The sequence below is a fragment of the Bufo bufo genome, chromosome 8 (assembly GCF_905171765.1).
Source record: "Bufo bufo chromosome 8, aBufBuf1.1, whole genome shotgun sequence".
Classification (NCBI taxonomy): Eukaryota; Metazoa; Chordata; class Amphibia; order Anura; family Bufonidae; genus Bufo; species Bufo bufo.
In genome coordinates, this window is record NC_053396.1 from 73,594,828 (window position 1) to 73,621,037 (window position 26,210).

Below are 26,210 nucleotides of genomic sequence, written 5' to 3' on the forward strand. Positions count from 1 at the left end.
CTTAATTCCCTACATACCGGAGTTATTTTCGGGACCACCGTTACCAGCGATCAAGCGTCTCTGCATGGAGCGCTACGTACGGAACATGGGGAGCAGGAACAAATCTAAAAACCAAAGTAAGCCGCAAAAACAGGCAGCGCGGGAAACTGAAATGGCGGAAGATGACCCCGCTACAGTAGAGGTTGCTGACCTGACTGAGAACGCAACTGCTGATTCTGCTGATTATGAAGACTCGAGAATGGAAGGCAGTAACATAGATTATGTTAAGCTAGCTATCGAAGTAGCTAAAAGGATCCTACCAGATCTCCAAGAGTCGTTATCTAGCACGGTGGGGGTGAAGCTGCAAGAACTTCAGCATACTGCTGCAGAGCATGGCAGCAGATTAGATGTGGCGGAGCATAAGCTGCAGGAGATGGATGACAGATGCCATAAATTGCAAGTAAAGTTAGAGTCAGCTCTCAGGGATCATAGATTCCTAAAAGACAAAGTTGATGATCTGGAGAATCGCTCACGCAGAAGCAATTTAAGGATTGTGGGCTTACCTGAAAGCGTGCCATCTCAGGATCTTATTCGTATATGTGAAGTAGTTATACCAGAAGCGCTAGGAATACAGACAAAATGTAAAGCGGAAAGGGCGCACAGACTGGGCCCAGATTTAAGGCCTGGTAAAGAGGAAAATAATGCCAAGTTACAAGGTGCTCTAAACCGTCGCCCCAGAGCAGTGATTGTGAAATATCTGGACTTTACAGATAAAGTGGCAATTTTGAGAGCCTACAAGAGACGCAAGACAGCGTTAGAGATAGACGGCCAGAAGCTATTGATTTTTGGAGATTACTCTATGGAGGTACAGAGGAAAAGGAGAGAGTTTTCAGCGATTTGCACAGCACTATATGAAAATCATACAAGGTTCGCATTGCTATATCCAGCCGTCTTGAGGGTGTTTCAGGAAGATGGCCAAACGCTCACATTCACAAAAGCGCAAGATGCCAAAGACACCTTGGATCTTCACATACCACATCAAGCTCCAAGAGGAACATCCAAGCAAGGAAGGTCGCAGTCGTCCTGGGATCAAGAGGGGGACTGATCAATAGCCTGTCTTCAGAGGGATAAAGTGGACGTTGATTCTACACGTCTATATACACGCTAAGCAACTTTTATTTTTCAGTTTTTCTTTTCTCTTTTATATATGCCTGTTTTGATGACATGTTAGCAGTCACCAGCTTAAAACAGCTTGATACTGAATGACTTAATGATTAATGTTTTGAAGCCCTATGAAAATTAATCATTTGGTTTAAATGTATAAGAAGTAATGCATAGCAGAGTAGATATGTATGGTTGTGAAATACACCAACTTTTCACCATGTTGGAAAAAATGGAAGTCGATGACAGTCAAGGGAAAGTAGGACTAATGGAAGTCGCACTATCTTTCCTGGACTGGTTGCTAAAGAAGCTAAGCCAGTTAGAATATATATGTCTAGTGAGACAGTCTGTTGGGGAAGTTCTTGGGAGGGTAGGCAGTTGGGGGGGGTTCTGTTGGGTGCTGCCACGCTTACATGCCAGATGTTATCATCTTGTGTCCTTCACAGTATTAGAAGTTAATACACTATCTTGGAGCCAAAACAATGATAGAGATATGATAGAAATATGCGAATAATAACCTGGAACGTGAAGGGGTTAAAGTCCGCTCAAAAGAGGATGAAAGTATTACGACATTTGAAACGGCTGAAAGCTGATATAGCCTTATTACAGGAGACGCACCTAAGCATAGCAGAAAGCATGAGATTGCGTAAATTATGGGTGGGAGAGGTATTCTGCTCTCCATCAGTTCATTCGAAATCAGGAGTGGTCACACTACTGCGGAAAAACCTCCCTTATACAATTCGTGAGGGGTTCAAGGATAGTGAGGGAAGGCTACTTCAATTATACTTGGATTCACCCTCTGAGACACTCAGTATATATAACATATACGGGCCAAATGAGGGGGGTTTGGCGTTCTATAAGGATTTAGGGACTAAAATACAGGTCGATAAATATGCAAATCAAATAATAGCAGGTGACATGAATGATGTATCTAATGTTCTTGAGGACAGGCGAAGGGTACGAGTTAGAAAATCCTCATTGAAAGATAAATGCACTCCGTTGAAACAACTATGTACCTCAAACAAATTATGTGATATATGGCGGGCGAAAAACCCTGAGGGTAGGGAATATACCCATTACTCTCATCCTCACGAATCTTGGTCAAGGTTGGACTACATACTTGTGTCCCCTGCATTACAACTTAGAGCGAAATCAGTATCAATAGAAGAGTTGGTGGTCTCTGATCATTCGCCTGTACTGCTCAATATGGCTGACAAGATTCCCAGAGGATCAGATTATATATGGAGGTTCCCCTCAAATTTGATAGGAAATGAAGAATTTGAAGCTGCTTTATCTAACTGGTAGGATGAATATATGAGAATATATGAGTTTCAATGAGGCAACTGAAAATATGCAAACACTATGGGAGGCAGGGAAAGCTGTCTTGTGGGGGAAAATTATAGCGTTCACGTCATCCTTAAAGAAAAGGATGTTGGAAAAACTGAATAAATGTAGTCACAAACTAAAAGAGGCATATACGTTATTCCAAACCTTCCCAACTGATTTGCATAAAGGGGCTTGGACTCAAGCGAAATTAGATTATGAGGAATGGATAAATAAAAATGAGGCAATATATCAGACAAAATTTGAAGCTCAGTTATTCAAATATGGGAATAAGTCAGGGAAGTTGATGGCAAGATTAGCAAAGGGTCCGTATAAAAATAGCCCAATATTAGCACTAAAAGACAATAAAGGGGACACACATACATTACCGTAAAAAATTAGTGAGGTTTTAAAAGATTATTATAAGAGACTATACTCAGACAGTCCGAAAAACAAGGTATTAGTAGAGAAATGGATACAAAAAGTGACATTGCCAAAGATAAAAAGGGAAGATCTAGAGATCCTGAATAAACCAATCACGCAAAAAGAAGTCATAGAAACCATAAATCATTTAGCAGCGAATAAGGCACCTGGACCAGATGGATACGTTGCTGAATTCTACAAAGTGCTTAAGGGAAAATTAGCCCCAGTCCTAGTAAAATTAGCAAATGATTATATGTCAGGGAAAAAAATGTCAGAATTGGCCAAAACTGCGTACATTAAAGTACTCCCAAAGCCAGGGAAGGACCTACTTTCCCCAGCTTCATACAGACCAATCTCTTTGATAAACGTGGATATAAAATTAATATCCAAAATCTTAGCCGGTAGGTTGGCAAGACTAATGCCAGATCTTCTGTCCACTGCGCAGGCAGGATTCACTCAAAATAGAGCAGCGGTAACTAACATCTGAAAAGTGTTAACGATACTTGACGAGTTGAAGATGAGACCTACATGTAAGTTGGGCCAGTCCCCGGCGATTGTGACAATAGATGCGGAGAAAGCGTTTGATAATGTGGCCTGGGACTGGCTAAACCGGGTGTTGGATTCGATAAAACTAGTGGGTCCTTTTAGACAATACCTCACTGCATTATATGACTCACCATTTGCACAAATATATACACCAGGATATCTGTCATCTAAAGTTGCTTTACAAAAGGGAACACGTCAAGGGTGTCCACTTTCCCCTTTATTATTTAACTTAGCCATTGAACCGTTATCCAGAACTATAGCCAGTAGTGAAGATATCAGAGGAATCAGAGTGGGAAATGAAACGATTAAACACGCTTTGTTTGCGGATGATCTGTTAGTCTTTTTGGCTCATCCTCATAATGATTTACCCAAACTTTTTGAACTGCTGAGTAACTTCGGCACAGTATCTGGCTTCAAAGTCAATGTGTCAAAATGTGAAAGGTTATACCTTACAAATAATAGGCACTCTGTAATTAAAAAAGATATTCCGGTAAAAATTGTGCCGAAATCGATCAAATATCTAGGAATCCACATTGGAAAAACGCCAGAATCCTTGTATATGCTAAATTACCCCAACTTAATCAATCGTATTAAAGCGGATTTAGAAAGATGGTCACATCTTCCATTATCACTGATGGGCAGATGTCACCTATAAAAATGATAAGCTTCCCTCAACTATTGTACCAATTACAGACAATACCGGTACTGCTAAAGCACTCGGATATTAATACACTACAAAGTGCTTTCCGCAAATTCATATGGGCCGGAAAAAGGTCGAGAATAGCTTTGAAAACTCTTATGCTTACTAGGGAAGAGGGAGGCTTAGGCTTTCCTGATGTAAGACACTATAATGTGGCTAGTTTGTTGAGATACGGAATAGGCTGGATCAGACGATCATCATACTTTTCCAACTTCTCTTTGGAATCACAATTGGCAAAGCCATGGAGTCTTAATGCACTATTACATACTAGGTACTCGGCCTTCCCATCATTAATTAAACATAGTGTACTAATTAAAGATACGGTAGCAGCTTGGAAGGTAGCCAGAAAACTATATAAACTCCCCTTCCTGATGTCAAAATACTTGTCTCCATGGCAACACCCAGAATTCCAAATAGGGTCTTTGAACAGGCAATTTATAGAATGGGAAAGTAAAGGCATAAGTAAAGTATCGGATTTATGGGATAAACAGAAGGCGCAATATTACCCATTTGTTGATTTGCAGTCAATGTATGGTATATCGTCAAAGCACTTTCTAGCATATCATCAGATTATAGGGTTCCTGAAAAAGAGACTTAAAAATATTATATCTGAGTTTTCACAGAATGACTTTGATGATGTACTATCTCATAGATATGGTAAACCTTCAATATCCTCACTATATCAGAGGGTGAGGAAAACACTCTCCTCAGACATAGTGGATGCTCTCTTTAAGAAATGGAGAGTAGAGCCGAGTATTAAAGCAGAAACTGAAGATATACTGAAGGGATGGGGAAATGTACGTAAAGCAGTATCCAGTGAAATATGGAGAGAGACTCACTTTAAATTGATGCATAGAGCAATTTATGGCTTTGATATTAAGGGAGGCAATACTGTTTCCAATAATGAAAGGCTAAATGCCTGCCCAAAATGCTCGCTTCCGGATGCAAACATGTACCATTGCATGTGGGAATGTAAGATCATTGGGGAATTGTGGCAAAGGGTAACTAAAGAGTTAAACAACAAGTTAAAAACAAACCTATCTATGGATCCAAAAGAGATTTTGCTCCAAGATACAGGTCCACGAGTTCCCTTGGCAGCGCAGGTGGTTCTGTTAGCCACAAAAAGATGCATCCTAACGCATTGGTTGCAGTCAACGATTCCGACAATTGATGAAATAATAAAACATACAAAGAAATGCATACTGGCAGATAAATGGGTGGCAGACAAAGAGGGCCGCAAAGCCACAAAAAGATACCAGACAAAATGGCTTACGTTTATACTGGCATTTTTTTCCGAAGATGATACTAGAGATTTGATATAATTAGGAAATAGGATTAGGGACACATAACGACTATATCGACTATATCCACAAAATAATCTAACTAAAGAGATAGTGATGACATGAAGCATGAGTTTAGATTAGAAGGATTATATTCGATTAACCCAGTTGGGTTAATAATATTTGCTGTAGGCGTAAACAGTTAGGGAGGGGGGAGGGCAGGGATTGATGTTTGATGTACCTGAAAGATATGTAATATGCAATTGTCTTGATCATATGTAAATGTGTAACTCTATGCAAGTTATGTAATGCAAATGACATTGAAATTTTGTGAAAATTAATAAAAATATGTTTAAAAAAAAAAAAAAAAAAAGAATGTTCCAAACAGTTGTTTTGGCCATGCTTAATGTTTTTGCTATCTCTCTGATGGGTTTGTTGTGTTTTCTCAGCCTAATGATGGCTTGCTTCACTGATAGTGACAGCTCTTTGGATCTCATCATGAGAGTTGACAGCAACAGATTCCAAATGCAAATAGCACACTTGAAATTAACTCTGGACCTTTTATCTGCTCATTGTAATTGGGATAATGAGGGAATAACACACACCTGGCCATGGAGCGGCCGAGAAGCCAATTGTCCCATTACTTTTGGTCCCTTAACAAATGGGAGGCACATATGCAAACTGTTGTAATTCCTACACCGTTCACCTGATTTGGATGTAAATACCCTCAAATTAAAGCTGACAGTCTGCAGTTAAAGCACATCTTGCTCGTTTTATTTCAAATCCATTGTGGTGGTGTATAGAGCCAAAAATGTTAGTATTGTGTCGATGTCCAGATATTTATGGACCTGACTGTAGCATCTTATGCTATGTGCCATCCACAGATCCCCCCATAACAGTGTCCCTGCAGTGTGAATGACCCCCAATACAGGGGCTGGGGGCCGGCATCTGGATTAGGAATGACAGCGGGAACTGGTGCAGTCCCTGTATTCAAATGCACCGGCCCAGCTCACTGTAGTATAATCTTATGATCTAACCTGAATTGTTAAGATATAATAATCCATCTGTATTACTTACATTACAGCATTAAGTTCCGTAGCAGAGATGAGGGATGAGGCAGGCCGGGAGGACGAGCGGGTGGCATGTCACTCACTACGTCAATCACCTGTGCTGCCGGCTTCATTCATAAAGTGGGCAAAGCAGGCACGTGACGTAGTGAGGGACGCGCTGCCCGCCCGTCCTCCAGGCCTGCCTCCTCCCTCTCTGCTACAGAACTTAATGTTGTAATGTAAGTAATACAGATGGATTATTATATCTTAACAATGCAGGTTAGATCATAAGATTATACTACAGTGAGCGGGGCCGGTGCATTAGAATACAGGGACTGCACCGGTCCCCGCTGTCATGGATTCATCGGATTCGAATTTAGTAAATGAGGTTGGGATTCGAGTCCACGAGTCCCTCGAATCCAACAAGATTCGAGGGATTTGTGGATTTGACGGATTTGTTCTCCCAGCTCTAGTTTGTAGTATATGGACTCTAAAGTATTTAAAGTAAAAGTCATTTATTTCTGCATTTGTCAGCATTGCATTTAAAGTGAAAGGTTTGTTAATATTCGTATTGGTTGTTATAGCATTTAAAGTAAAATGTCTGAACCTGATATAACTATGCCACTGTTAGAGGATGCAAAGAAAGATAGAGTATAGGGGGAAGAGCAAGAGAACCTGTCTAAGTTAGAAGAGTTTGAAGCAGCATTAGTCTTGCCTCAAACAAATATAGCCCAAACAGATGAACTAAGAAGTTCACCGCGTGCCAGAAAACTGACCTCAAAGATGCTGGAAAATTTGAAGCAAGAAGCTGCATTAAAAGGAAAAAAGTTCTCCATAATGTATGAGAAGTGGAAATTATAAATTAGAGACATTCGTGGAAAGTTAAAACAAAAAAGTATAAAAGGGAACTTGAGTGATATGGTAGAGATGGTAGAAGAATCTGAATCTGAGCTTATGGCAGCCTATGTCAACCTGGAGTCACTTACGACACCTTCCTAGGACATTGTAAGGAACATGGACACATGTACTGCGGTCACTAAAGATTTACTAAAGCTTATGAGAGAACTATCATCTGCAGAAAACTATGATGAAGTTAAAGCAAGAAGGAGAATGAACGAGCTCTTTATGAGAGACTATGCTAGGTCCTTAGGTAAAACCACAATTACAATTGGGACTTCCTTCGCTAGTAGAATTGCCGCCCTCATATCAGAGTCCTCAAGTACTTCAGCCAAAAGAAAGGAATTAGTTGAACAACTTGCTGTCAAGAGAGCAGAAATTGAGATGGTAGCTGCCATCGAGGCGCAGCGCCAACTGATGGCTGAAAAGGAAGCTAAAATGGAGGCACAGCGCAATCAAATGGAAGCCAACAGATGAAAAATCTGGAAACGCAAAAAGAAGTTAAGCCAGACTTAGAGTACACGAACAGGATATAAATCAGAGTAGTCTTAGGTTCAAATCTGTACTAAGTGAAGAAACGGACTCCTATTTTCCTCCATATGCCCAGGAAAATGGAAGGAAATCTGCAGTACTTAGTGTTCCTCAGAGGTCATTATTCTTCCATCCCTGCTTAGAAAGACAAAGAGAGACCTAGTCCTGTGTTAGGAAAAAGGTGTGTGAACTTACCCTCTATCTCTACCGGAAAAGAAGAAGAAAGGGACTGACCTAATTCGGAACTAAGTGAGAAAATAGAATCGGATGATTCTATTCCTAGATTCCACTGCAATGCTCAGGAGAATGTTACAACCATTGCCCCAGCAAGAACACAGAGAGCAGTCCTAGCTAGACTTCACGTTCCGGAACCTACTGTATTTCCAGGAGACGTACTAAAGTTCATAGAGTGGAAGGCAAGTTTGAAATGATCATTGAGCATCATTGCTTCAGTCCAGTCGACAAGTTATTCTACCTTCAGAGATATGCTGGTGGGGAAGAAAAGAAAGTTCTTGAAGGTAACTTCTATAGAAAAGATTAAGAAGCCTACAAGCAAGCTTGGGAAAAATTGAATGCAAGATATGGTCATCCTTTCTTAGTACAAAGAGTCTTTAGAGAGATACTGAATAACTGGCCTAAAATAGGTCCTAAAGAACACTTCAGACTCCAAAAGTATGGTGACTTCCTGCAAGCATGCAGCAATGCCATCCGACATGTTCAAGGACTGGAAGTAGTGAACGACTATCTAGAAAACTACAGGATGCTAACTAAGCTACCCGAAGAAGTGGCTTCTAGATGGGATCGCTATGTGACTAAACAGATAGATCTAGGTAAGAACTTCCCAAGTTTTAAAGAGTTCTCTGAGATCGTAAATGGGGAAACATGGATAGCAGTAATAAGGTAACATTATCTTACGTCTTGAAATCCTTAGAAGAAAGGCCTGCAAGAGAGATAAGATGTGCCAGAGCAACTAGCTTTCCAACCAACACAGCAGCTAAAGGTCCAGATACCTACGAGAGCATGTTCAAAGTCACTACTGGGATCAGTAGAGAGACAGAACCGACAAATCTTCAGACTACCTTCAACTGTATGTTGAAATGAATTGAAGGAGAAGTCCCCAGAAGAAGAGAAAAAATTTGTACTGGATAACCAATAGTGTTGAGTGCGAATATTCGAATAGCGAATTTTTTTAGCCAATATCGGCACTTCGCTAATTCGCGAATATAGAGCTATAAATTCGTTATTTTGAATATTCATTATATTTTTTTCTTTCCCACTTCCCAAAAGTAGTTCTTACTAGGGATGAGCGAACCCGAACTGTATAGGGTTCGTAAAGTCCGGGTTTGGGTTTGGTGTTCGGCGCTTTCTTGGCGCTTTTTGAAAGGCTGCAAAGCAGCCAATCAACAAGCGTCATACTACTTGCCCCAAGAGGCCATCACAGCCATGCCTACTATTGGCATGGCTGTGATTGGCCAGTGCAGCATGTGACTTAGCCTCTATTTAAGCTGGAGTCACATAGCGGCGCAAGTCACTCTGCTCTGTTCAGTGTAGAGAGAGGTTGAGCTGCTGTTAGGGCGAGATTAGGCAGGGATTAACTCAGCAAAAACACTTAATTCAGTGATCGATCTACAGCTGTGGATCATTGAACTGCTGCTATTTAATTGCTCACTGTTTTTAGGCTGCCCAGAGCGTTTTTATGTCACTGTTTCTTGGGTGATCGGCAGCCATTTTGTGTCTTGTGGTGCGCCAGCACAAGCTGCCACCAAGTCCATTTAACCATCAATAGTGTGGTTATTTTTTTGCTATATCCTACATCAGGGGCTTGGCTGTGCTTGCTATTTTATTGAGGGGTAAAATACAATTGCCAAAATAGCAGTACCCTATATCTGGTGTTTCAGCTGTGGCTAGCCAATTGTAATACTGTCTGCTGTCTGCCGAAGCACAGTTTTTGTTCTGGGTTGAATACAATTCCCAACTTAGCAATTCCCAAAATAATTTTTTTCTGCTGTATCAGGCCAAGTTTAAATAGATCCATAAAAGGGTATATTAGATTTAAGGTGCGGATAGTGTCATCCTCAATAACTTCACACGCTACCGTGCATTTCCAAGTTTAATTATGTCCGTAAACGTATACCTGTCACCAAGCGCCTAAATAATAGGCCTAAAATTTATATTCAGCTCAATCTGTGTTTATTGCTGAGGCTGGTCATTTCATTTAGTGTCCGCCAAAGCACAGTTTTTGTTCTGGGTTGAAAACAATTCCCAACTTAGCAATTCCTTAAATATTTTTTTTTTCTGCTGTATCAGGCCAAGTTTAAATCGATCCATAAAAGGGTATATTAGATTTAAGGTGCGGATAGTGTCATCCTCAATAACTTCACACGCTACCGTGCATTTCCAAGTTTAATTCTGTCCGTAAACGTATACCTGTCACCCAGCGCCTAAATAATAGGCCTAAAATTTATATTCAGCTAAATCTGTGTTTATTGCTGAGGCTGGTCAATTCATTTAGTGTCCGCCAAAGCACAGTTTTTGTTCTGGATTGAATACAATTCCCAACTTAGCAATTTCCTAAATAATTTTTTTCTGCTGTATCAGGCCAAATTTAAATCAATCCATAAAAGGGTATATTAAATTTAAGGTGCGGATAGTGTCATCCTCAATAACTTCACACGCTACCGTGCATTTCCAAGTCTAATTCTGTCCGTAAAAGAAATACCTGTCATCCACCGCCTAAATAATAGGCCTACAATTTATATTCAGCTAAATCTGTCATTACTGCTGTGCCAGTATTAGTGTAATACGGTACCTAAATAGATAGCCAGATAGTGTTAGGTGCCTGTAAAAAAGGCCTGAATTTGAATTCAATACATTTGGCCAAATAATTTTTTTCATATTGTGGTGAACGGTAACAATGAGGAAAACATCTAGTAAGGGACGCGGACATGGTCGTGGTGGTGTTAGTGAACCCTCTGGTGCTGGGAGAGGACGTGGCCGTTCTGCCACAGCCACACGTCCTAATGAACCAACTACCTCAGGTCCCAGTAGCAGCCAGAATTGACAGCGATATTTGGTGGGGCCCAATGCCGTTCTAAGGATGGTAAGGCCTGAGCAGGTACAGGCATTAGTCAATTGGGTGGCCGACAGTGGATCCAGCACGTTCACATTATCTCCCGCCCAGTCTTCTGCAGAAAGCGCACAGATGGCGCCTGAAAACCAAGCCCATCAGTCTGTGACATCACCCCCATGCATATCAGGGAAACTGTCTAAGCCTCAAGTTATGCAGCAGTCTCTTATGCTGTTTGAAGACTCTGCTGCCAGGGTTTCCCAAGGGCATCCACCTAGCCCTTCCCCAGGGGTGGAAGAGATAGAATGCACTAACGCACAATCACTTATGTTTCCTGATGAGGACATGGGAATACCACCTCAGCACGTCTCTGATGATGACGAAACAAAGGTGCCAACTGCTGCGTCTTTCGGCAGTGTGCAGACTGAACAGGAGGTCAGGGAGGAATACTGGGTGGAAGACGATGCAGGGGACGATGAGGTCCTAGACCCCACATGGAATGAATGTCGTGCCACTGACTTTCAGAATTCGGAGGAAGAGGCAGTGGTGAGACCGAGCCAACAGCGTAGCAAAAGAGGGAGCAGTGGGCAAAAGCAGAACACCCGCCGCCAAGAGAGTCCGTCTGCTACTGGCCACCGCCATCTGGGACCGAGCACCCCAAAGGCAGCTTCAAGGAGTTCCCTGGCGTGGCAGTTCTTCAAACAATGTGCTGACGACAAGACCCGAGTGGTTTGCACGCTGTGCCATCAGAGCCTGAAGCGAGGCATTAACGTTCTGAACCTTAGCACAACCTGCATGACCAGGCACCTGCATGCAAAGCATGAACTGCAGTGGAGTAAACACCTTAAAAACAAGGTACTCACTCAGGCTTCCCCTGCTACCTCTTCTGCTGCTGCCGCCGCCTCGGCCTCTTCCTCCGCCTCTGGCACCTGCCGACCAGCAAACAGAGGATGTACCACCAACACCACCACCTCCTTCACCAAGCATCTCAACCATGTCACACGGCAGCGTTCAGCTCTCCATCTCACAAACATTTGAGAGAAAGCGTAAATTCCCACCTAGCCACCCTCGATCCCTGGCCCTGAATGCCAGCATTTCTAAACTACTGGCCTATGAAATGCTGTCATTCAGGCTGGAGGACACAGACAGCTTCAAACAGCTCATGTCGCTTGCTGTCCCACAGTATGTTGTTCCCAGCCGCCACTACTTCTCCAAGAGAGCCGTGCCTTCCCTGCACAACCAAGTATCCGATAAAATCAAGTGTGCACTGCGCAATGCCATCTGTGGCAAGGTCCACCTAACCACAGATACGTGGACCAGTAAGCACGGCCAGGGACGCTATATCTCCCTAACTGCACACTGGGTAAATGTAGTGGCGGCTGGGCCCCAGGCGGAGAGCTGTTTGGCGCACGTCCTTCCGCCGCCAAGGATCGCAGGGCAACATTCTTTGCCTCCTGTTGCCTCCTCCTCCTTCTCGGCTTCCTCCTCCTCTTCTTCCACCTGCTCATCCAGTCAGCCACACACCTTCACCACCAACTTCAGCACAGCCCGGGGTAAACGTCAGCAGGCCATTCTGAAACTCATATGTTTGGGGGACAGGCCACACACCGCACAGGAGTTGTGGCGGGGTATAGAACAACAGACCGACGAGTGGTTGCTGCCGGTGAGCCTCAAGCCCGGCCTGGTGGTGTGCGATAATGGGTGAAATCTCGTTGCAGCTCTGGGACTAGCTGGTTTGACGCACATCCCTTGCCTGGTGCATGTGCTGAATTCGGTGGTGCAGAAGTTCATTCACAACTACCCAGACATGTCAGAGCTGCTGCATAAAGTGCATTCCGTCCGGCGTTCACATCCTGTCGCTGCTCGCCTGTCTGCGCTACAGCGTAACTTCGGCCTTCCCGCTCACCGCCTCGTATGCGACGTGCCCACCAGGTGGAACTCCACCTTGCACATGCTGGACAGACTGTGCGAGCCTCAGCAGGCCATAGTGGAGTTTCAGCTGCAGCACACACGGGTCAGTCGCACTGCGGAACAGCACCACTTCACCACCAATGACTGGGCCTCCATGCGAGACCTGTGTGCCCTGTTGCGCTGTTTCGAATACTCCACCAACATGGCCAGTGGCGATGACGCCGTTATTAGCGTTACAATACCACTTCTATGTCTCCTTGAGAAAACACTTAGGGCGATGATGGAAGAGGAGGTGGCCCAGGAGGAGGAGGAGGAGGAAGAGGGGTCATTTTTAGCACTTTCAGGCCAGTCTCTTAGAAGTGACTCAGAGGGAGTTTTTTTGCAACAGCAGAGGCCAGGTACAAATGTGGCCAGACAGGGCCCACTACTGGAGGACGAGGATGAGGAGGAGGTGGAGGAGGATGAGAATGAAGCATGTTCACAGCAGGGTGGCACCCAACGCAGCTCGGGCCCATCACTGGTGCGGGGCTGGGGGGAAGACGCAGGACGATGACGATACGTCTCCCACAGAGGACAGCTTGTCCTTACCTCTGGGCAGCTTGGCACACATGAGCGACTACATGCTGCAGTGCCTGCGCAACGACAGCAGAGTTGCCCACATTTTAACGTGTGCGGACTACTGGGTTGCCACCCTGCTGGATCCCCGGTACAAAGACAATGTGCCCACCTTACTTCCTGCACTGGCGCGTGATAGGAAGATGCGCGAGTACAAGCGCACGTTGGTAGACGCGCTACTGAGAGCATTCCCAAATGTCACAGGGGAACAAGTGGAAGCCCAAGGCGAAGGCAGAGGAGGAGCTGTGTCACGGCCAGCTCCTCTGAGGGCAGGGTTAGCATGGCAGAGATGTGGAAAAGTTTTGTCACCACGCCACAGCTAACTGCACCACCACCTGATACGGAACGTGTTAGCAGGAGGCAACATTTCACTAACATGGTGGAACAGTACGTGTGCACACCCCTCCACGTATTGACTGATGGTTCAGCCCCATTCAACTTCTGGGTCTCCAAATATGCCTTGGAGATGCTGGCCTGCCCGGCGGCCAGCGTTTTGTCTGAACGTGTATTCAGCACGGCAGGGGGCGTCATTACAGACAAACGCAGCCGCCTGTCTACAGCCAATGTGGACAAGATGACGTTCATAAAAATGAACCAGGCATGGATCCCACAGGACCTGTCCATCCCTTGTGCAGATTAGACATTTATAACTACCTCCCCTTAAATATATATTATTGTACTCCAGGGCACTTCCTCATTCAATCCTATTTTTATTTTACCATTATATTGCGGGGCCACCCAAAGTTGAATGAACCTCTCCTCTGTCTGGGTGTCGGGGCCTAAAAATATCTGACAGTGGCCTGTTCCAGTGGTGGGTGACGTGAAGCCTAATTCTCTGCTATGCCATGAAGCCTGATTCTCTGCTATGGGACCTCTCTCCTCTGTCTGGGTGCCGGGGTCTAAATATCTGTCAATGGACTGTTCCAGTTTTGGCTGACGTGAAGCCTGATTCTCTGCTATGACATGAAGCCTGATTCTCTGCTGACATGAAGCCTGAATCTCTGTTATGGGACCTCTCTCCTCTGTCTGGGTGCCGGGGCCTAAATATATGACAATGGACTGTTCCAGTTTTGGCTGACGTGAAGCCTGATTCTCTGCTATGCAGGGGCGTAGCGTGGAAGGGGCCGGGGGGGGCCGTTGCCCCGGGCGCAAAATTGCAGGGGGCGCCAGGCGGCAAACACTTCAATGAGGGTCATGGGAGCCTATGGCTCCCGTCCCCTCCGTTCTTCCTCATAGGTTTCAGCCTGAAGCCTATGAGGCAGTAGAGCGAGCGTAGTGTAAGAGAACGTAGTTGATCCTGGGAGGTATGATGATGTCAAGGGAAGAGGCGGAGTCTCGTCATCCAAGGGGCGTGGCCTAACGATGTGCGGGAGATTCTACAGAGCAGGAGCAGAGTGTGAAGGTAAGTATGTGGAGAAGAATAGTGACTGTCTGTTATTTTTACTTGGGGGGCTTTTTGCAGGGGCTGAAGGGAGAAGGAATCGGGGGGGGATATTATTTACATGGGACTGTATGCTGGAGAGGCTGAAGGCAGGGGGGTGATATTTTACATGGGACTGTATGCTGGAGGGGCTAAGGCAGGGAAGTGATGTGTTTTACATAGGACTGTATGCTGGAGAGGCTGAAGGCAGGGGGGGTGATATTTTACATGGGACTGTATGCTGGAGGGGCTAAGGCAGGGAAGTGATGTGTTTTACATGGGACTGTACAGGGAGTGCAGAATTATTAGGCAAGTTGTATTTTTGAGGATTAATTTTATTATTGAACAACAACCATTTTCTCAATGAACCCAAAAAACTCATTAATATCAAAGCTGAATATTTTTGGAAGTAGTTTTTAGTTTGTTTTTAGTTTTAGCTATTTTAGGGGGATATCTGTGTGTGCAGGTGACTATTACTGTGCATAATTATTAGGCAACTTAACAAAAAACAAATATATACCCATTTCAATTATTTATTTTTACCAGTGAAACCAATATAACATCTCAACATTCACAAATATACATTTCTGACATTCAAAAACAAAACAAAAACAAATCAGTGACCAATATAGCCACCTTTCTTTGCAAGGACACTCAAAAGCCTGCCATCCAAGGATTCTGTCAGTGTTTTGATCTGTTCACCATCAACATTCCGTGCAGCAGCAACCACAGCCTCCCAGACACTGTTCAGAGAGATGTACTGTTTTCCCTCCTTGTAAATCTCACATTTAATGATGGACCACAGGTTCTCAATGGGGTTCAGATCAGGTGAACAAGGAGGCCATGTCATTAGATTTTCTTCTTTTATACCCTTTCTTGCCAGCCACGCTGTGGAGTACTTGGACGCGTGTGATGGAGCATTGTCCTGCATGAAAATCATGTTTTTCTTGAAGGATGCAGACTTCTTCCTGTACCACTGCTTGAAGAAGGTGTCTTCCAGAAACTGGCAGTAGGACTGGGAGTTGAGCTTGACTCCATCCTCAACCCGAAAAGGCCCCACAAGCTCATCTTTGATGATACCAGCCCAAACCAGTACTCCAGACGCCTTGCTGGCGTCTGAGTCAGACTGGAGCTCTCTGCCCTTTACCAATCCAGCCACGGGCCCATCCATCTGGCCCATCAAGACTCACTCTCATTTCATCAGTCCATAAAACCTTAGAAAAATTAGTCTTGAGATATTTCTTGGCCCAGTCTTGACGTTTCAGCTTGTGTGTCTTGTTCAGTGGTGGTCGTCTTTCAGCCTTTCTTACCTTGGCCATGTATCTGAGTATTGCACACCTTGTGCTTTTGGGCACTCCAGTGATGTTGCAGCTCTGAAATATGGCCAAACTGGTGGCAAGTGGCATCTTGGCAGCTGCACGCTTGACTTTTCTCAGTTCATGGGCAGTTATTTTGCGCCTTGGTTTTTCCACAAGCTTCTTGCGACCCTGTTGACTATTTTGAATGAAACGCTTGATTGTTCGATGATCACGCTTCAGAAGCTTTGCAATTTTAAGAGTGCTGCATCCCTCTGCAAGATATCTCACTATTTTTGACTTTTCTGAGCCTGTCAAGTCCTTCTTTTGACCCATTTTGCCAAAGGAAAGGAAGTTGCCTAATAATTATGCACACCTAATATAGGGTGTTGATGTCATTAGACCACACCCCTTCTCATTACAGAGATGCACATCACCTAATATGCTTAATTGGTAGTAGGCTTTCGAGCCTATACAGCTTGGAGTAAGACAACATGCATAAAGAGGATGATGTGGTCAAAATACTCATTTGCCTAATAATTCTGCACGCAGTGTATGCTGGAGGGGCTGAAGGCAGAGGGGAGGTTGTATCTTACATGGGACTATATGCTGGAGGGGCTGAAGGCAGGGAAGTGATGTGTTTTACATGGGACTGTATGCTGGAGAGGCTTAAGGCAGGGGGGGTGATATTTTACATGGGACTGTATGCTGGAGGGGCTAAGGCAGGGAAGTGATGTGTTTTACATGGGACTGTATGCTGGAGGGGCTGAAGGCAGAGGGGAGGTTGTATCTTACATGGGACTATATGCTGGAGGGGCTGAATGCAGGGGGAGTGATGCATTTTATTAGGCTACTTTCACACTTGCGTTCAGAGCGGGTCCGTCTGATGTCTGCCCAGACGGATCCGCTCATATAATGCAGACTTGGGATCCGTTCAGAACGGATCCGTCTGCATTATATTGTAGAAAAAATTCTAAGTGTGAAAGTACCTTCAGACGGATCTGTCCAGACTTTACATTGAAAGTCAATAGGGGACGGATCCGTTTGAAAATTGAGCCATACTGTGTCAACTTCAAACGGATCCGTCCCCATTGACTTACATTGTAGGTCTGGACGGATCCGCTTGCCTCCGCACGGCCAGACGGACACCCGAACGCTGCAAGCAGCGTTCAGGTGTCCGCTTGCTGAGCGGAGCGGAGGCTGAACGCTGCCAGACTGATGCATTCTGAGCGGATCCGCATCCACTCAGAATGCATTGGGGCAGTACGGATGCGTTCGGGGCCGCTTGTGAGCCCCTTCAAACGGAATTCACAAGCGGAGCCCCAACCGCAAGTGTGAAAGTAGCTGGGACTGTGCAAGGAGGGCTGGAAGGCAGGGGTGTGATGTATCTTACATGGGACTGTATGCTGGAGGGGCTGAAGGCAGATGGCAAAGAGAGGGAGTGTGATATTATTTACATAGGACTGTATGTTGGAGGGGCTGAAGGCGGGGAGTGATGTATTTTACATGAGACTGTATGCTGGAGGGGCTGAAGGCAGGAGAGTGATGTGTCTTACATGGGACTGTATGCTGGAGGGGCTGAAGGTAGGGGGAAGGTTGTATCTTACATGGGACTGTATGCTGAAGGGGGACATAATTATTACTATAATACTACAGAGGGGGCCATTTTAATATTAATAATATTAATACAGAGGAGGAAATAATAATAATAATATAGAGAGGCCAGTATATATTATAATTATACAGAGGGCATTATAGTTATGGGAACTACGGGGGAGATCTGTTATCTGAGGATGATAGTAAAGTGAGAAATCCCAAACATTTTCTGTGAAACTCTACAGAGACGAGACGCGGCTGAAAGAAGGTGTCATGGCGGTCCTATCTCCGAATGAAGATGCTGAGGAAAGTCTACATCACAGGAGAGGTCACTGGATGTAACAGGTATGGTGCGGTCTTCTCCTGTATTTTTCATAGCAATGTATGGTATGTCCATACAAATATCTGTTTGGGGGGGGGGGGGTGGATATAGAATTTGGGCCACACTGCCGACGCCTGGCCCCAGACTTCAGGTCACACTGTGCGTGTCCTGAATTCTGGGGCTCACACCCATCTACTTCATTATCTGTACTCAGAGTTATCCCTGTGTTACCTGTGGTGTTACATAAGACTGCAGATGACATCTACTGCATTATTTGTAAAAAGGGCCGTGGTCACAGGTTGGGGGCGCAATACTTGGCTTGCCCCGGGTGCTGGCAACCTACGCTACGCCACTGCTGCTATGACATGAAGACTGATTCTCTACTGACATGAAGCCTGAATCTCTGTTATGGGACCTCTCTCTTCTGTCTGGGTGCCGGGGCCTAAATATATGACAATGGACTGTTCCAGTTTTGGCTGGCGTGAAGCCTGATTCTCTGCTATGACATGAAGACTGATTCTCTGCTTCCATGAAGCCTGAATCTCTGTTATAGGACCTCTCTCCTCTGTCTGGGTGCCGGGGCCTAAATATATGACAATGGACTGTTCCAGTTTTGGCTGACGTGAAGCCTGATTCTCTGCTATGACATGAAGACTGATTCTCTGCTGACATGAAGCCAGATTCTCTGCTATGGGACCTCTCTCCTCTGTCTGGGTGCCGGGGCCTAAATATATGACAATGGACTGTTCCAATGTTGGGTGACGTGAAGCCTGATTCTCTGCTATGACATGAAGACTGATTCTCTGCTGACATGAAGCCTGAATCTCTGTTATGGGACCTCTCTCCTCTGTCTGGGTGCCGGGGCCTAAATATCTGACAATGGACTGTTCCAGTTTTGGCTGACGTGAAGCCTGATTCTCTGTTATGACATGAAGACTGATTCTCTGCTGACATGAAGCCTGATTCTCTGCTATGGGACCTCTCTCCAATTGATATTGGTTCATTTTTATTTATTTTATTTTTATTTATATTCATTTCCCTATCCACTTTTGTTTGCAGGGGATTTACCTACATTTTGCTGCCTTTTGCAGCCCTCTAGCCCTTTCCTGGGCTGTTTTACAGCCTTTTTAGTGCCGAAAAGTTCGGGTCCCCATTGACTTCAATGGGGTTCGGGTTCGGGGCGAAGTTCGGGTCGGGTTCGGATCCCGAACCCGAACATTTCCGGGATGTTCGGCCGAACTTCTCGAACCCGAACATCCAGGTGTTCGCTCAACTCTAGTTCTTACCTGTTTTGAGGATTCCTGGCTTCCTGGCTGCTCCAGTCAGTGCCCGTTACCGCTTCTGCCGACTTCCGTGCTCATGGAGTGTCCCCATCACCATGGGAACGCCTTCATACAAGAATGTATTGTCGGATGTGAGAATTAAGTTGAAATCGCAATGCGATTAATATAACTTGAAGTAATCGCATTGCGATTTCAACTTAGAGCTGGGTTTCTAATGGGTCAGCTTGCTAGAATTAACGACAGTTAACGAATATGGAATATAGCAGTGCTAAGTTGAAATCGCAATGCGATTACTTCAAGTTATATTAATCGGTTTGCGGTTTCAACTTAGCACTGCTATATTCCATATTCGTTAACTTCGTTAATTCTAGCAAACTGACCCATTAGAAACACAGCTCTAAGTTGAAATCGCAATGCAATTAATATAACTTGAAGTAATCGCATTGCGATTTCAACTTAGACCTGATTTACTATGGTTGGCTTGGTAGAATTAGCGAAGATGATGAATATGACGAATGTATTCGTCATATTCCTCAAAACGAAGATAATGAAATATTCTCCATCTATGTTTTAGCTCCATATTCGTCAACTTCGCTAATTCTAGCAATCAAATAGGAAAGTTGACTATAGAGACAGCTGTGTTTAATTCGCTATGCGATTATATTACTTTGCTTTTTTTTTAATAAATAGAATAATTATAATAATTATCAAGTATTATAATTATTCTATTTATTAAAAAAAAAAGCAAAGTAATATTATCGCATAGCGAATTAAAAACTTAGCTGTCTCTAGTCAACTTTCCTATTTGATTGCTAGAATTAGTGAAGTTGACGAATATGGAGCTAAAACGAAGATGGAGAATATTTCGTTATATTCGTTTTGAGGAATATGACGAATACATTCGTCATATTCGTCATCTTCGCTAATTCTAGATATCAAACCAATAGCAAAGTTGCCTTAAGTTAAAACTACATTTCTATATACATTTTTCTCTAAATTTATTGTTTTACATGTCTTTGATAAAAAAAAATGCAATAAGTGTATATTTATTGGTTTGGGTAAAAGTAATAGCGTTTACAAACTATGGTGCAAAAAAATTTATTTACGCACTTTGACTTTCTGAGCACCTTTCATGTTTCCTGAGGTTCTACAATGCCCAGACAGTAGAAACACCCCACAAATGACCCCATTTCGGAAAGTAGACACCCTAAGGTATTCGATGATGGGAATAGTGAGTTCATGGAAGTTTTTATTTTTTGTCACAAGTTAGCGGAAAATGTTTTTTTTTTTTTTTTTTTCTTACAAAGTCTCATATTCCACTAACTTGTGACAAAATTTTTTATTTTACATGAACTCGCCATGCCCCTCACAAAATACCTTGGGTGTCTTCTTTCCAAAATGGGGTCACTTGTGGGGTATTTATACTGCCCTGGCATTTTAGTGGACCTAAAGCGTGAGAAGTAGTTTGAAATCCAAATGCGTAAAAAATGCCCTGTGAAATCGTAAAAGTACTCATTGGAATTTGGGCCCCTTTGCGCACCTAGGCTGCAAAAAAGTGTCACACATGTGGTAGCGCCGTACTCAGGAGAAGTAGGGCAATGTGTTTTGGGGTGTATTTTTACATATACCCATGCTGGGTGAGATAAATATCTCTGTAAAAGACAACTTTTCCCATTTTTTTATACAAAGTTGTCATTTTACAGAGATATTTCTCTTACCCAGCATGGGTATATGTAAAAATAAACCCCAAAAATAATCCCCAAAACACATTGCCCTACTTTTTTGCAGCCTAGGTGCACAAAGGGGCCCAAATTCCAATGAGTATTTTTAGGATTTCACATGGCATTTTTTATGCATTTGGATTCCAAACTACTTCTCACGTTTTAGGGCGCCTAAAATGCCAGGGCAGTATAAATACCCCACAAGTGACCCATTTTGGAAAGAAGACACCCCAAGGTATTCCGTGAGGGGCATGGCGAGTTCCTAGAATATTTTTTTTGGGCAAAAGTTTGCGGAAAATGTATTTTATTTTTATTTTTTTATTTTTTCTCTTACAAAGTCTCATATTCCACTAACTTGTGACAAAAAATGTAATTTTACATGAACTCGCTATGCCCCTCACGAAATACCTTGGGGTGTCTTTTTCCAAAATGGGGTCACTTGTGGGGTATTTATACTGCCCTGGTATTTTAGGGGCCCTAAAGCGTGAGAAGTAGTTTGGAATCCAAATGCGTAAAAAATGCCCTGTGATCGTCGTACTCAGAAGAAGTAGGGCAATGTGTTTTGGGGTGTATTTTTACATATACCCATGCTGCAGAGATATCTCTCTCACTCAGCATGGGTATATGTAAAAAGACACCCCAAAACACATTGCCCTACTTCTCCTGAGTACGGCGATACCATATGTGTGACACTTTTTTGCAGCCAAGATGCGCAAAGGGGCCGAAAGTCCAACGAGTACCTTTTAGGAGGGCATTTTTAGGCATTTGGATTCCAGACTTCTTCTCACGCTTTAGGGCCCCTAAAATGCCAGGGCAGTATAAATACCCACATGTGACCCCATTTTGGAAAGAAGACACCCCAAGCTATTCTGTGAGGGGCATGGCGAGTTCATAGAAGATTATTTTTTTTGGCACAAGTTAGCGGAAATTGATTTTTATTTTTTTTCTCACAAAGTCTTCCTTTCCGCTAACTTGTGACAAAAAGTTAAATCTTTCATGGACTCAATATGCCCCTCAGCGAATACCTTGCGGTGTCTTCTTTTCAAAATGGGGTCATTTGTGGGGTGTTTGTACTGCCCTGGCATTTGAGGGTCTCCGCAATCATTACATGTATGGGCAGCATTAGGAGTTTCTGCTATTCTCCTTAGGCCTCATGCACACGACCGTTGTTTGGGTCCGCATCCAAGCCGCCATTCTGGCGGCTCGGATGCGGACCCATTCATTTCAAAGGGGCCACAAAAAACAGCACGGTCGTGTGCTTGAGGCCTTATATTGAGTATACGGGTAATAAGATAATTTTTTTTTTTCGTTCAGCCTCTGGGCTGAAATAAAAAATTAACAGCACAGATTTCTTCATTCGCATCGATCAATGTGGATGAAAAAATCTCTGCCAAAAAATGTGCAAAAAAAAAAAAAGCTGCGATCGCTAATATCCACTGCTCAAAAAAATAAAGGGAACACAAAAATAACACATCCTAGATCTGAATTAATTAAATATTCTTCTGAAATACTTTGTTCTTTACATAGTTGAATGTGCTGACAACAAAATCACACAAAAAAAAAATATGGAAATCAAATTTTTTAACCCGTGGAGGTCTGGATTTGGAGTCACCCTCAAAATTAAAGTGGAAAAACACACTACAGGCTGATCCAACTTTGATGTAATGTCCTTAAAACAAGTCAAAATGAGGCTCAGTAGTGTGTGTGGCCTCCACGTGCCTGTATGACCTCCCTACAACGCCTGTGCATGCTCCTGATGAGGTGGCGGACGGTCTCCTGAGGGATCCCCTCCCAGACCTGGACTAAAGCATCTGTCAACTCCTGGACAGTCTGTGGTGCAATGTGACATTGGTGGATAGAGCGAGACGTGATGTCCCAGATGTGCTCAATTGGATTCAGGTCTGGGGAACGGGCGGGCCAGTCCATAGCATCAATGCCTTCGTCTTGCAGGAACTGCTGACACACTCCAGCCACATGAGGTCTAGCATTGTCTTGCATTAGGAGGAACCCAGGTCCAACCGCACCAGCATATGGTCTCACAAGGGGTCTGAGGATCTCATCTCGGTACCTAATGGCAGTCAGGCTACCTCTGGCGAGCACATGGAGGGCTGTGTGGCCCTCCAAAGAAATGCCACCCCACACCATTACTGACCCAATGCCAAACCGGTCATGCTGGAGGATGTTGCAGGCAGCAGAACGTTCTCCACGGCGTCTCCAGACTCTGTCACGTCTGTCACGTGCTCAGTGTAAACCTGCTTTTATCTGTGAAGAGCACAGGGCGCCAGTGGCGAATTTGCCAATCTTGGTGTTTTCTGGCAAATGCCAAACTTCCTGCACGGTGTTGGGCTGTAAGCACAACCCCCACCTGTGTACGTCGGGCCCTCATATCACCCTCATGGAGTCTGTTTCTGACCGTTTGAGCAGACACATGCACATTTGTGGCCTGCTGGAGGTCATTTTGCAGGGCTCTGGCAGTGCTCCTCCTGTTCCTCCTTGCACAAAGGCGGAGGTAGCGGTCCTGCTGCTGGGTTGTTGCCCTCCTACGGCCTCCTCCACGTCTCCTGATGTACTGGCCTGTCTCCTGGTAGCGCCTCCATGCTCTGGACACTACACTGACAGACACAGCAAACCTTCTTGCCACAGCTCGCATTGATGTGCCATCCTGGATAAGCTGCACTACCTGAGCCACTTGTGTGGGTTGTAGACTCCGTCTCATGCTACCACTAGAGTGAAAGCACCGGCAGCATTTAAAAGTGACCAAAACATCAGCCAGGAAGCATAGGAACTGAGAAGTGGTCAGGTCACTACCTGTAGAACCACTCCTTTATTGGGGGTGTCTTGCTAATTGCCTATAATTTCCACCTGTTGTCTATCCCATTTGCACAACAGCATGTAAAATTGATTGTCACTCAGTGTTGCTTCCTAAGTGGACAGTGTAGATCCAAAAAGCTCAAAATCGTTAATTTCTAACGATAATTTGTTTTCCCTTAGTCCTAACAGCAGCACAGATGGGGTTAACTGCCCCTGTGGACTGGTAGGACCGGCGGAATTTTAATGAGCCCAAGAACCAATAAACGATCTTCAGCTCACTGAAAGGAAGGAGATCACCCCCCAGCCCACCGTGTTTTTAACAAGCATAATGTATTTAGGGTGGGATATTTGTGTGCTGCTGTTAGGACTAAGGGAAAAAAAATTATCGTTAGAAATTAACGATTCCCTTACGTCCTACCAGCAGCACAGATGGGGAGATAGCAAGAAGAATCCCCTAGGGAGGGTCCTCATGCCTGGCAGAACTAAGAACTGTCTGCCCAAAAGCCGAAAACTCTGCCATCCTAGCATCTATCCTATAATGGGAGATGAAGGTTGACTCAGAGCTCCAGGAGGCCGCCTTACAGATCAACTCTAAGGGGAGAAGTCTTCTCTCCGCAACGGAGGTGGAGACAGCCCTAGTAGAATGGGCTCTCACAAATTCCGGAGGATCTAGGGATTGGGAGACGAAAGCTTCCCTAATGGCCTCCTTGATCCAGCGACTAATGGTGGCTTTAGACGCTTTACAGCCTTTAGACTTACCGGCAAACAGGATAAGGAGATTCTCATCTATCCTGAACTCTCTGGATCTATCCACATAGACCTGGAGGCATCTTGAAATATCCAGCGGGTCTCTTGCTGGAGTATCAGAGGAGGAGGCTGAAAACAAAACTGGTAAAGAGATTACCTGGTTGATATTTTGGAAGGTAGGTACCTTGGGCCTGAAGTAGGGTAAAAACTTCAGGATTACTCTGTCCTGTAAGAAGATAATATACGGGTGGATTGCAGAGAAAGCCTGCAATTCAGAGATTCTTTTGGCTGAAGCTACAGCCAGAAGAAAAACCATCTTTAAAGTCAAAAATTTGAATTCCACCTCCTCCAAGGGCTCGAAGGGGGGAGATGCTAGCCCCCTGAGCACTACTGAAAGATCCCACTGGGGGATAGGTTTCAGTATAGTAGGCTTTAGTCTTTCTGCTCCCTTCAGGAAGCGTTTGATGAGTGGGTCCCGAGAATGTGGCCTGTTGAGACAGGCCGAGATGGCACAAATCTGTACCTTCAAGGTAGCTGGAGATAGGCATCTATCTAATCCATCTTGAAGGAATTGTAGTATCGCAGGGAGGGGCGGATCTGCGGACGCCACCTGCTTGGAATCACACCATGACATGAACATTCTCATGATCCTGGAGTAGGCCTTCTTTGTAGACTCTGCTCTGGAATGCGACAAAGTTCTCAGGACCGACTCGGAGAGCCCTTCTATGTTGGGAAGGGACTGATCAACCTCCAGGCTGTCAGGTTGAACCTGTGCAGATCTGGGCAGAGGTGAGTGTCCCACGACACCAGGGTCTGCTCCGGGGGGAGTCTCCAGTATTGTCCCCGACTCATCTGAATGAGCTGGGTAAACCAGGATCTCCTGGGCCAGAACGGTATGATGGCTATTACCGAGGCCTGATCCTGACGGATTTTCATCAATACCGTCGATATCATGGAAAACAGAAGGAAGATGTAAGCCAGCCTGAACCTCCACGGTATCGACAGAGCATCTATCGCCAGGGGGTTGTCTTCCCTGTACAGGGAACAGAACCTCAGCACCTTGGTGTTGAACCCAGTTGCCATGAGATCTACCTCTGGCATACCCCATCTGTGAACTAACTGCCTGAAGATCTCCGGATGCAGAGACCACTCCATGGTCGGTAATCCTCGACTTAAGCGGTCCGCTATCATATTGAGGGAGCCTCGAATATGAATGGCAGATAGATGGGAAAGGTTCGTCTCTGCCCACCGAAGAATTACCCCGATCTCTGACAGAAGGGGCAATGATCTTGTGCCTCCCTGCTTGTTTATATAGAGAACCACAGTCATATTGTCTGACTGGACTTTCACTGCTTTGCCCCGGATCTGAGGGGCGAAGTGAAGGAGGGCTAGCCGGATAGCTCGCATCTCGCGAAGATTGGAAGAGAGACGCCGCTCCAGAGGAGACCAAGATCCCTGTACTGGGGATCCGTCCAGGTGAGCGCCCCAGCCTACAAGGGACGTGTCTGTAGTCAATATGACCCAAGCTGGTTG